The sequence below is a fragment of the Anabrus simplex genome, chromosome 13 (genome assembly GCF_040414725.1).
Source record: "Anabrus simplex isolate iqAnaSimp1 chromosome 13, ASM4041472v1, whole genome shotgun sequence".
NCBI lineage: Eukaryota > Metazoa > Arthropoda > Insecta > Orthoptera > Tettigoniidae > Anabrus > Anabrus simplex.
The window spans coordinates 57,598,416-57,610,493 of NC_090277.1; the positions used below are offsets into that span (position 1 = coordinate 57,598,416).

Genomic DNA, 12,078 nt, shown 5'->3' on the forward strand with positions numbered 1-12,078 from the left:
TTCCGTGGTTTCCCCTTTTCACACCAGGCAAATGCCACGGCCGCTTCCTTCCCACTCCTAGCCCTTTCCTGTCCCATCGTCGCCATAAAACCTATCTGTGTCGGTGCGACGTAAAGCCCATAGCAAAAAAACAAAAAACAAACAGTACTACCAGTCACCGGCACCTCTGTCCGTAAATAAGGATTACAGTTCTTCAAAGTCATTATAGTTGTACTATTGAAAGATGGGTTCTGGCAGTTCTTTGAGGGAGGTCCGTTTACTGCGTGCCTGGGTGAGGAGAAGGGGGCAGGTGTATGGTTGCCATGGAAACGTGGCCGGTCCCACTGCGGTTGCCATGGAGATTAGCGTTCTGGCCGGTTCGTGTTGCTTGGAGTTGCCAAACCTCTCTCTCACTTCTGAGTTGCGTATAACAGAACACAGCGGTCTGGATGAATTACAAAAATAAGTTGAAAGCGAAACGAAGGGAAGAAGTGAATGCAGGAATGTTGCTACACCGTGCAATGCTCCTCCCTCCAGCCCCTTCTGTCAAAACGCTTCTTTTAATATTACGGATCTAGTAAGCATTCAGATATCATCCGTGAACATCAGGTTATTAACCCTTCTCTCGTTGATTCTAATTCCTTTATCTTTTCGGTTTAGCTTTGATATTTCCATGTCAGATCAGAACCCGGGACCATGTGACGCTCTCACTTCTACCAAGGGGCCAGGCAGTAAAGAGATCAACCAGTTTTATATTTTGAACTTCTCATTTTAAACTTGTTCACTGAAACACTGAGAACTTCACAAAGTGGACGACAAGAGTTCAGTTAGTGTCAAGGCTGGGTAAAATGCATTTACCTTCACAAAGGGGCTGAATTTAAGAAGTTCTTGCTCAAGTCAGACAATGGGAGAAGGTTCTAATTAAGAATTTGCTCGCTCACTCTGAGACACAATTACGATTCCTTTGTAAAATTAATCATCGCTCGGTGCCGAGTTATCTCCACTTAACCTGGCGCTCAACACCGAAGATGTTGAGGACACTTGCCTTGGGAATTGGGCTCTATGTTATTAACTTTTACCGCGTACTAGCATCATAACTAGAGCCCGAGTTTTTAGGCAGTATTAGGTTAAAATGCAAACTTACTGAAGCGGGTAACAAGTGTCGACTATCTTGCACAGCGGTTGTGCTGAGAGTTTTGCATAAACATTAGGGGTATCACCTATCAGATCCCCTGAATGTATGTTACTCTTGCTACATAACGGACGGACGGGCTACGCGACACTTCCTGATACCTACTTTAGTTTGCATTCTAACCTATTACTAAAAATCTGGTGTCTAATCATAACATCGTTACTTTTCTTCTTGTATACCAGCATTCACGTAAAAACTATTAACTGTTTATCTCAGTGTAGAACGAATTTTTGTAATATGTTGAATGTAGCACTGCGTGGGAATTTGCACCCAATTATTGGCCAAATTTAATAATAATAATAATAATAATAATAATAATAATAATAAATAAGACACTCCAAGCCTCCGTGGCACAGGCGGCAGCGAGCCGGCCTCTCACTACTGGGTTCCGTGGTTCAAGTTCCGGTCACTGCATGCGAGATTTGTGCTGGAAAATGTGGAGGCCGACCAGGTTTGTTCTCCGTGTACTCCGGTTTTCCCTGTCATCTTTCATTCCAGCAATACTCCCCGGTATCATTTCGTCTGTCAGTCGTCAATCATTGCCCCAGAGGAGTGCGACAGGCTTCGGCAGCCGGCTCAACTCCTATCTCACTGCTAGATGGGGGCTTCATTCATTCCATTCCTGACCCGGTCTAATGACTGGAAACAGGCTGTGGATTTTCTTTTCTTGGGTTTATGGTGATCCAAAACTAAACGAAGGGAGTATTCTATCCTTCTCTTCAAAATTACGTGGGTGTGGATTTTCATTTTAAAAAAGACGCAGTCTGTTTCATGCTCTAATTTATTTTAGGACGACCCAGTAAATGCACACACATTCTATTATTATTATTATTATTATTATTATTATTATTATTATTATTATTATTATTATTATTATTTACAACTGGGTTTACGTGGCAGGGCCGCGCTGCTGTGAGCTTGCATTCGGGAGATAGGGAGTTCCAGTCCCACCGTCGGCAGTCCTGAAATTGGTTTTCAATTTCTACCAAATTTCAGATCAGGTTGTACCTTAATTAGTCATGGTCGCTACGTTCCCAATCGTAGCTCTTTCCCATCCCTCATTCGCTGAAAACCTTCGATATCTTAGTGCGAAGTTAAACAAGTGGCAAATAAAAACCTTTATTATTATTATTATTATTATTATTATTATTATTATTATTATTATTATTATTATTATTATTACAGTAACACTTGTTCAAAGCTGAATCGCAAGGGACCAAAAAATAATTCCGAAATAGACAAGTTTCCGCATTACACAAACATCAGGTTTTTTCCTTAAAACAGTAAACCGAAACCAAACCAAACCAAACCCCATGGAACTACAGCCTTTGAAGGGCCTTGGCCTACCAAGCGGCCGCTGCTCATCCCGAAGGCTGAAGATTACGAGATGTCGTGTGGTCAGCACGACGAATCATATCTGCCGTTATTCTTGGCTTTCTAGATCGGGGCCGCTATCTCACAGTCATATAGCTCTTCAATTCTAATCACGTAGGCTGAGTGGACCTCGAAGCAGCCATCAGGTCCAGGTGAAAATCCGTGACCTGGCCGGGAATCGAACCCGGGCCCTTCGGATAAGAGGCAGGCACGCTACCCCTACACCACGGGGCTGCCGAAACAGTAAACAGCAATTTTAAATATTATTTAGAGCTGGTCAGTAATTGCCTACGCTTGACTTTTGGCTATCCAGATTGATGTGGATAGAACTGTAGTACACACATATGTTAATTAATAATAATAATAATAATAATAATAATAATAATAATAATAATAATAATTGTTACCGTGTTTTTGCGGTAGTTATGCGTGAAAGAAGGTGCGGGGTGGTGAATAGGTCTCAAGCTACGAAAGTAAAATTAATTTAAAATTTAACAAGGTTATATTTTTCTTTCAAAATAAAGAAATAACAAGCATGGCAGGTACAGAGTAGCAAGTCAAAAGGTAGTTACAATATTTACAGGATTTGGGCTTCGAGCCCCGAATTCACATTTCTAGGGCAATTAGCCCAACCTTACTCCAAAATAAGTTTTACCAGAGGGGCCGAAAACCCCATTCATGTCCCAGAGCACTTGCTCCAAATTACACAGAAAAGCCTCCTCGAGGCATACAACACTCAATTTTCGAAAAGAGCCACTCGCTCTCAACTTTAAGCCTCTCAAAGGCCACACCAAACTCCCCCTTCAAGTTGTCCTCTCGGGACATAGACACAGGGGTAAAATACCCAACCTACTGAGGTCTATTAAATGAAAAAGGGTAATTACATGACCTCTAAAATAACAATTTGAGAGGAGGCGATCTTGCGCTCCTAATACGCTTTGTTTAAAACCTACTTGGCACTAGGCCGTTAATACAAGGGCTAATCCCATACTAAAGAGGTGACTTAATAAGGAAATTTTTTACATTAAGTCGAAGAAGAATAGGTTGAGAAAAATATAAGTTCACCTCAAAAAATATGAGTGGGAGCTCGAGAGGGTTAAGCACTCTCTATCCCAATATGTAGTTTAAAAGATAGAATAGATAGAAGTTTCTTTACATTTTAAGGAAGGTTACATAATGGAAAAACTTCGGACCCGCCCCGAGAGTTAAACTGCTGAGCAAGCAAGAAAAGAAGTAATTAGTCGGCCATTACCTGGTTGTTGACTGTCGCCGAAGAAAGAGGCGCTTCCCGCCCCCTGCTATGTACTTTACACACTGAAAGATGGAACAGAAGTGGCCCGGAGACCCAAAAATCAGCAGTTTATATCCTCTCGCGGAAGGTTCGAGGCGTTAGGGGAATGAGAACACCCTCCCACAAAACTTTTATTGTGTAGGATACCGCAACATATTCCAGTTGGGGGAAGCTACATTCAATTGGTCAGAAATAAATTAAAGAAATTCGGGATAGGCTAAATACAAAACAAGGGGAAAGAGAGGGGTATACAGCCAACTTAAGCAATAACAGAAAGAAATTTAACAAGAAACAAACTTTTGAAATAAAAATTTCTCCAAAAAAAAAAAAAACCTGTTCTTTCACTCCGCACTAGGGTGCACTATTGTTGATCTTCAGTAGTGTCCTCTAGAAGAGAAAGTTCACACTTCTTACTACAAGCAAAACAAAAATACGTCGAAAATGACATAGTTCAAAAACTCCAAATTTTCCACGTAGTGACATCTTCTGAGAAACTTGAAAATTAATACCATCAATAAAGTTCAGACTTCCTCCAGCAGAGGAGTTTCAATTGGCGCACATTTTAAATTAGCGGCGTGGAGGTGTACCGCCCGGTACAATAATAATAATATTTGTAATGTTATTGTTGTTATTATTGATATTATTATTGCCCTTTATTATTAGATACACAATGATACACAAACAAAGACATTTTTTTCTTTGTAATCGTGTCTTTTTGAGTGCAGTCCTGAGCTGACTCCATTAGTTAAAGGGGAGTGGGAGAGTTAGGTGTAATGACAAATTGCTTTACGTCACAAGAGGACTGAGGGCCTGATCGTGGGTTCAGATCTTGTTTTGATCTTCATTTTCTTGTTCGTCTTCTTCTTCTGTCACCTCCTCATTCTCGGCCTTTCCACTGCTTCCTGATTGGAACATACGGTGTGTCGTAAGTCCATAATTTCTTCCTTGACGAAAGTTGCGTACTGCCGATGCGTTTTCAGGGACTTCATTCGTTCCACCGTCTGTAATATCACTCTCTCCAAGCAGGTGCGTCATTTGTCTGAACAATGACCAGCACTAGAAATGCAATTTTTTGTATTGTACACGTAGATATTAAAGAATTCTTTCAATTTTCGTTTTTGCGTTGAGGAGATTCCGCTTTATACAAAAGGAAGAACATTTTAATGCCGTAAGCTTTGCCGGGACCGAGTATATATTCGGTAGTGGACAAGTTTCCCATCGAGCACGTTGTACTTTATTATTATTATTATTATTATTATTATTATTATTATTATTATTATTATTATTATTATTATTATTGTTCCGAGGTATCTGTGGAACAGCAGAGGTGAAAGAAGGTGCGGGGGTGAACAGGTCTCAGGCTACGAAATTAAAGTTAATTTAAAATTTAACAAGGTTATATTTTCTTTGCAAAATCAAGAAATAACAAGAATGGCAGGTACAGAGTAGCAAGGCCACTATTCGTGAATGTACAATTACAGAGTTACAGGATTTGGGCTCTGAGAGCCAGACACACAATTCTTGAGCAATTAGCCCAACGTTACGATATACAGAATTCAACAAAGGGGCAGAAGACCCCAATCATGCCCAGGAGCACTTGCTCTCAATTACACAGTAAAGCCTCCACGAGGCGCGCAGAAAACACTTTTTTTTATTTTGGAAGAGCAACCAGCTCTCAAAGTTCTAGCCTATCAAAGGCCACACCAAATTCCACCCTCAAGCTGTCCTCCAAGGACATAGATGCAGGGGTACAAATACCCAACCTACTGAGGCCTATTAAGTAAGGAAAGATTAATTATGTGGCCTCTAAAATATCAACTTGAGAGGAGGCATTCTTGCACTCCTAACACATTTTGAGTAAAACCTACTTGGCACTAGGCCGTTAATGCGAGGGCTAATCCCATACTAAAGAGGTGACTTATAGAAGGAAACAATTTACATTACGTTAAGGAAGAAACGGTTGTGAAAAATAAGTTCACCTCAATGCAATATGAGTGGGAGCTCGAGAGGGTTAAGCACTCTCTATCCCAATATGTAGTTTAAAAGATAGAATAGATACTAAGTGTCTTTACATTTTAGGGAAAAGTTACATGGTGGAAAGGCTTCGGACCTGCCCCGAGAGTTAAACTGCTGAGCTAGCAAGAAAAGAAGTTATTAAACGGCCATTACCTTGTGGATGAACTGCTGCCCGAAGAAAGAGGCGCTTCCCGCCCCTGCTACGTACTTTACACACTGAAAGATGTTACTGAAGTGGCGCGGAGACCCGAAAATCAGCAGTTTATATACTCTCGCGGAAAGTTCGAGGCGTTTCAGGAATGAGAACACCCTCCCACAAAAATTTTATTGGCTAGGGTTAAGCAATATATCCCCTTTGGAGAAGATACACCTGATTGGTCATAAATTAATTAAAGAAATTCGGGATTGGCTAAATTCAAAACAAGGGAAAAGAAAGGGTTATACAGCCAACTTAAACAATAACAGAAAGAAATTTAACAAGGAACAAACTTTTGAAATAAAAATTTCTCCAAAAAACAGTTCTTTCACTTCGCACTAGGGTGCACCATTGTAGTTCTTCAGTAGTGTCCTCTAGAAGAGAATGTTCACACTTCATACTACAGACAAAACAAAAATACATCGAAAACGACCCAGTTCAGAAACTTCAAAATTTCCAAGTAGTGACATCTTCTGAGAAACTTGAAAATTAACACATTAGATAAAGTTCAGACTTCCTCCAGTAGGGGAGTTTCCACTGGCGCAAAGTTTGAATTAGCGACGTGGAGGTGTACCACCCGATAAAATTATTATTATTATTATTATTATTATTATTATTATTATTATTATTATTATTATTGTTCCGGGGTATCTGTGGAACGCAGAGAGGTGAAAGAAGGTGTGGGCTTGAATGGGTCTAACTACAATATCAAAAATTGAATTAAAAGTTTAAATAAAGGTTATATTTCTTTTAGAATTTCAAACTTTAAAAATTTATTCACTGAGGGAACAATAAAAGATTTGTGGATTAAAATAGAGAACCTCAGAATATGGCATTTAACAATTGTGGGCTTCAAGCCCTCAGATTTACAAGTATTGAGCTTCAGGCTCCAAATTTACAGTTTTCGCAAATGCTTCGTTGATCAGATAAGGGGTACTTGCTCCAAAGTTTACAATCTGTAGCCTTCCAGAGGCACCCCTCACTATTACAAAACTTATGAAAGAGCTTACTTGCTCTTAATTTCTTACAGCCTACTCAAGGCGACATTACATCAAAATCTTACACTCCCTGGCCTCACAATGCACGATTTACAAAAGGAAATAGTTTTACACAGGGGTATCTAGTGCCCAACCTACTGGTCCTTTGCGGAAAAAAGAACAGGTTAAGTAAATGGCCCGAACACAAACTGAATGGAGGCCCAGACTTGCGCTCCTAAATAATGAAGAATTAAAATCCAACCAGGGCTCAGGGGCTAATCCCGAGCTACTGAGGTGACTCGAATGAAAGTGTGGTGATTCCCTTCTCAAATTCCTCTTTGATTTTCTTTTCTGCCTGTTTTATATAAACATTGAAACGGAGCTGGGACTTAATTTTATAAAATAATATTTTAACAAGACAAAAGGGACATCACCTAGAGAGACAAAATTTTCTAAAATCAAAGAAACTGCTCTTAAAATATGAATAAAATAAAATAAAAAGGATATATTTGTGATCGAGGGGACGTGAACAGATTTTTTATGTATTGGAGCATTGCACTAATTAATAAGATGACATTTCAACAACAACAACAACAACAACAACAACAACAACAACAACCGGGCTTTAATAATAACGGAAACTGTTTGTATTCGAACCTTTTACTGCCCAAAAATCTGCGGTGTATTTATCAGTTAACTGCAGTGAGGTTGTTTCAGTTTCCAGAGTGAAGTTCAAATCCAGCAGCAGATAACGTTGAGGTGGAACAGCTCTTTATGTGCACGATAATGTTGTAACATTTAAACTTTGTTAGGTCGGTGATCTCTTCACTTTGTTAGGCTGATCAACCATGTGGTTAACCTCACCGTGCTCACTCCGCCCGCCCGCCCGCCTGCCTGCGGCGAGTTCGGAAGCTAAGTCTATTGTGCATCGTCGCTTCTCCCTGCTTTGAAGTAATGGGGCAAATGTTGTATTTGCTTTTCCTTCAGGGCGATGCTGTGAGAATATGAGCGAGGGGTTGGCTCCTGCATTTTCCCCGTGCCCGTGGTAGTGGTGATATTGAATGGAACCAGGTGGTGTGTGTCATGATTTGAGATTGCCGTGACGGTATTTTCCGGAGATTCAGTGTGAGTTTCTATACTTTACATGATGTCAGTTGATGAGACAGTTGTTGGCGACAGTTGTCCTCTAAGTACTGCGGGACAATTGCTGGCCAGGCTCGTTCCACGCGAGGAAGGTATTGCCACGCCAGTACAAAACGAGAAATGGCTGAGTGCGCAGCGTCTGTAGTATCCAGAAGGTTGGTTTGATCCTCCACAGCTCCACCAAAAGCTATCATATATAGCCCAGGCGTAACTAGGGAAATGAGGAGTGAGCTAGTTTCCCTTTGCTTTCCTCACCGAGCCAGAAGTCACAATTGCAGATGAGTCTTCCAAGCCCACTGAAATGCATGCATCAACCGACTCTATGAGCGTTATTTCCCCACTACTCATAGCAGGGACTGGCTGTATAAGGAATGGTATAATTAGCATCGCTCATACCTCAGTCACTTTCACATTGTCAAAGCCAAGGATGAGACTGAGACAGGTCAAAGAAAGTAACAAATTGCTCTAGCCCATACCAGAAGACATAGTGCACTATAAACACTACATCTCGCCAGCAAGGGCATGTGAGGAATTAAATTTATTTTGTAATGACATGTGCCGGGAATTCATTGCCGAGTCATGCAACGTTTTCACTTCAGTCACACCGAATCCTCGAATGTTAATTTTATCGGTAATCCGCTTGACGAGCATATTTGTCTTCGTGCTGGTGTCAAGAACATCGTCGTTCCCTTTACAGCTCAATGCATTTTACTATGCAGCCAAAATTGCGCGAACGACTTACAAATAATTTGAAAATTAAAGTATTTAAATGATCAAGACCACGCAGGCACCTCTCGGTTGACACAATCGAACTGGAACAAAATAAATATACAGCTACTGGTCTGTCACGTTGACACGGCGCCAGCTGTCCCAGCAATACTGTACTCCGGCTGGTGAAGGTTGCACTCGATTGCCCGAGCAATTGCCTAGACAACTGGATCGAAATATTCACAGTAATTGTAAGCCAGTCAACAGTCTTCTGACAAACTGCCTCTCCAACTGGCAACATGTAAACTAGGCATTAAGGTCGTCGGGTGAAACATTTCAACCCCTAATGCTTATGCAAAACTCATAGCATAACCATTGTGCAGCATAGACTATACTTGTTTGATAAGGCGTACCCCTAATGCTTATGCAAATCTCATAGCATAACCGCTGTGCAGCATAGCGTATACTTCTTACCCGCTTCAGTAAGTTCAATAGTTAGGAAAGCGCTAAAATAAATTGAACTCTGCGCTTCATATCGCAAGTGGCTGCTCATGCTGGGGCTGTACCTTAAGGGCACGGCAGCTTCCTTCCCACTCCTATCCCGTCGTCGCTATAAGGCATATCGGTGACGGTGTGACGTTAAAAAAATGAAAATGAAATATCTGGTGGCACCCTCCGGAAAATTAATGGGCCTACCGACTGGAAGCGAACGTTGAACTGTATCAACAGTTGGAAACGGCTGACACTAGCATGCGACGTGGGCGGTTGAAGTTTTACGGACATCTTCAGAGAATGGACAGCAGCAAGCTTACGAAGAAGATCTCACTTATCAAAAGTTACAAGACTGGAAGCATGTGGCTAAATGAAGTTAAAACTTAGCTTCCGCTCGGATTTCTGATACTGATGTCTCAGACTCCTGAAATTTTGTAAAATTGTAAACTCGAGGTCTCCTGATTTCACAGGAAATGAAGGAAAAACTACCAGCAGGGCTCAAGCGAGCTTCCAAAAAGAACTAGTCGTAATCGCTGCTTAGCGGGCTTAGGACTAATAATCCGGCGATACATTTCCTGTTTAACTGACATATTTTTTAAATCTTGGAGATATTCTCCCAATTCACTTACGGATTCCTTGCCATCTCATATAGCAAAACGTAAGGTAAAATTGAAACGCAGGCAGCCATACGACGTCAAATCGAAATATTTACTGACTGTAGCTGAGGTCACACGGTTATTACTAGCTTATATACCCGTCGCTGCTAACGGCCGTAATTTCTTCATAGACCCATGCATTTAAAAAATGAAATTGTCACTAACTTACCACCCTTCATCCCTTCTGCAGTGAGTGGTAGGGAAAATATTCCAAAAATTTTGTTGCAGGCTTTGTGTTGTCTGTTAATTATGTTTGACTTTTTTTGTAGATTTCTTTGTTATTACGTTAATTAATATTTACGAACTATCGTTATGTGTTTAAGTTTTAGTTCTAGATTACCCTGTTTTACCTTAAACTTTGTACCCACGGCAGCCCAGATTGTCTGAGAAGTAGATGAACCTCTCAAATAAAGTTAAGTGGTAAGTCTAGAGTCCGGATTTTTAGGTACTGATACGTTAAAATACAAATTTACTTAAGCGAACAACAGGTATAGACTACCCCGTACAGCGGCTGTGCTATGAGATTTGCATAGATATTAGGAGTACGGCCTACATAACTCTTTGAATTTATGTTACTTCTCCTACATTATGGTACAACGGGTTGCATGACACTTCCTACAAACCAAATTACTTTGCATTCTAACCTATTGCCACCTAAGAATCCCAGGTCTAGTGGTAACTGTATTTATTTACGCGTTGCACTGTACTACATATGATGTACACGACTCCAACTGTCAGTGTGGCTGTCGCCGATCAGCCTAGCGACCCCTAAAATTCTGGATTCACACTAATCTCGGTCATTTTAGACATACTTTCCTCGACAAAGGGTACGTGGGAATACAGTTTTAAGACTCTTTTAGTGTTAGAGTACAACTCGTATTTCGCCGAAAATATTTAACTCACGATTATGTTTAATGTCCCAGTTGTCAGATAAACGAGGCTAGCTGTTGAAAAATCAAATGAAAATCTGAATTGTAGTTTTCACGAAATGGCGCTTCAAACTAAGGTAGAAATTTTGCTAAATAAGTCACGTCACATGCATACTCTGTTATAAGATGGCGCTGTGTTGACTCGCGTGCTTAGTTAGAGGTTAGCTATCGTTGTAAATACATCGTGGTCAGTTGTACAGAATAACACATTTAATAAAGGAATATTTCTAATAAGTCTAGGAAACTGTCAAAACCCCGCGGCCGTTACTATAGTGATAACCTACCGCCAAATTATTCACCCTCTTCCCCGGACCTCCATGCTGATGGGTCTGAACTTAGGCTGAAACGTCATCCAGTGTGTCACAATCCCAATGACGCTGAAAATTACAGATTGGAGTTCCAGTAGTTTTTACATGTCACCTGCTCCCCTAGAGGTACTAGGTGTGGCTTAGCCCCGTAGTATTTTATTTTCTGGATAGTAAGTCATATGTGTACAAAGTTCGGTTCAGAGTTATGGATGTCTTCTTCGATTATTATTACGTGCTAGAAGTATAATATACTCGCAGTACTTTTCTCCAGATAGTAAGTCATATGTGTACCAAGTTGTGTTGAAATCGGTCCTGTGGTTTAGGAGGAGATGAGGTACATACATGCAATGAATTTTATTCTTAATAATAATAATAATAATAATGATGATGATGATGATGATGATGATGATGATGATGATAATAATAATATTTCTCCGTTAGGGTCTTGTACGGACCACGTGACAATTTCAGTGCTTCATTCTTTGTTGTTCCTTCTTCTTCCTCTTCTAATACTCCATCTGCTCTCTGTCTCCTTTCCCTCTCCTGGGACCATTTTGAGCTTGTTTTCTTCCCCTCCCGACCTTAGCATCCTTCCATTTTTAAAACTGTTTCAAAAATCTCTCTCTCCCTCCGTTGCTTCTTCTCTTATATTTTTACTCTTCAAATCTTTCTAGACTTCATGAATCCAGGTTGTTGTTGACTTATCTTTCCAACGATATTTGGAGATCTGTTTGGTTAATCTGTTGTCATCCATTCTGTATAAATGTCCAAAAATTATCAGTCGGCTCTTTCGCATTGTTTAATATTTTCTATGTTC

The 12,078-nt window shown here is 40.5% G+C and overlaps 1 protein-coding gene across 1 annotated transcript in view; it reads left to right on the forward strand.

Moving 5' to 3' along the window:
* The window catches only part of LOC136884743 (dystrophin, isoforms A/C/F/G/H), a 1,317,506-nt gene that overhangs the window by 490,777 nt on the left and 814,651 nt on the right, over nucleotides 1-12,078 (forward strand). The window lies entirely within an intron of this gene.